The 1,409-nt window shown below is 34.0% G+C and overlaps 1 long non-coding RNA gene across 1 annotated transcript in view; it reads left to right on the forward strand.

Moving 5' to 3' along the window:
- The first annotated feature begins 830 nt into the window (after positions 1–830).
- Positions 831–1,409, forward strand: part of LOC107836239 (uncharacterized) — a 2,053-nt gene continuing 1,474 nt past the window's right edge. Inside the window, exon 1 of the long non-coding RNA XR_001662102.1 lies at positions 831–915. This is a non-coding gene — a long non-coding RNA (uncharacterized LOC107836239). The remainder of the gene's footprint in view (positions 916–1,409) is intronic.

The raw sequence follows: 1,409 nt of genomic DNA on the forward strand, positions 1-1,409 counted from the left end.
TTAAATGTTTTTATAGCGCCCCATTATAAAACCAATCAAATCTTGTTTTCCCTCAGATCCAGTGTCTCCAGTGAATCTAACAGTCACCCCCATTAAGCCCAGCTTCTATAACTTCATTGCAACATGTAGAACAGTGGATTCTCAAATTAATGGAACTTTTCAATGTCAAAACAAAACCTGCCATTTACCGAACCAAACACACCTGAAGGACTCCATCCTAAAGCTCAGTCTAAATGAAAGCTATATCATCTGTAACCATAGCAACCGAGTGAGCTGGGAACAGGATGTAAAGACTGTTGCATCTCTCTGTCAGAAAGAAAAATGTAAGACTTAAGCAAAACATTCTGGTACTTTTAAACTTAAAATATTGGGCAGTTAGATGTTTTACATTGTAAAATTGAAATAATTCAGTACCATAATAAGCTGAAAATATAAATGAAACACAAGAACCTCAAAAACAAACGCAAGCTGTTTATAATTTCTTTTAAAGAATATAGTGCTTGTTATAAACTTTGGAATTGGACATTTTATGTTGCATATAACAAAACATCAAAATAAATATCTTAGGTGGTGTAAGAAAAAAAATATCTGCCAACTCTTTTCTTTAATTTATTTATTATTTCACATAAATTTCCAAGCATTAAAGCATTAGAGGGAGTTAAGTTTTGTTTTGTTATCAGCAGTTTTTAACTCCCAGTGAGTCCAGCTCCTGTGACTGTAAAACAGTGGATTCTCAAATTACTGGGACTTATCAATGCGACAACAAAACCTGCCATTTACTGAACCAAACAGACCTGAAGGACTCATCTCTGAACGTCTATGTAAAGGAAAGCTCCGTCTTCTGTAACCATAGCAACCAAGTGAGCCAGGAACAGGATGAAAAGAATGTTGCACCTCTCTGTGAAGATCCACCATGTAAGATTTAAAGAAAAGACCCAGGTGCTTTTAATTGAAGTATTGGGCATATAAATGTTTTACATGGTAAAACATAAAGCAATTCATCATAAGTATGAGTAGACACACACATGCATACATGTACATAAACAAATATCTATTTTAAACCACTAAGAAATTTAATTAGGTTAATTTTCTTTCATTTGTGCATAACCCTAATACCTACCCAACCTTAACCTGGACTGGTATAGTAATGGTATTTATATCTAACAGGTAATCAGGAGTTTCCCCTTGTTTTACACTCCCTATTTTCAATTTCTTCTTATCTTACATTTTTGAAAACCCAGATGAAAGTGTAAAGACTTTTATTGGAAAAGCAAAGTAATTCAAGATGCTGCTGTTCTGATCTATGGACATTTTCTCTTTAAATGGTGAATGGACTGAAATGATATAGTTCTTTACTGGGCCTACTGACCATTCACTAAATGCACTATTATGCAAATCTGCATTCACTG

The sequence above is a fragment of the Poecilia formosa genome, unplaced genomic scaffold, assembly GCF_000485575.1.
Source record: "Poecilia formosa unplaced genomic scaffold, Poecilia_formosa-5.1.2 Scaffold45, whole genome shotgun sequence".
Lineage (NCBI taxonomy): Eukaryota > Metazoa > Chordata > Actinopteri > Cyprinodontiformes > Poeciliidae > Poecilia > Poecilia formosa.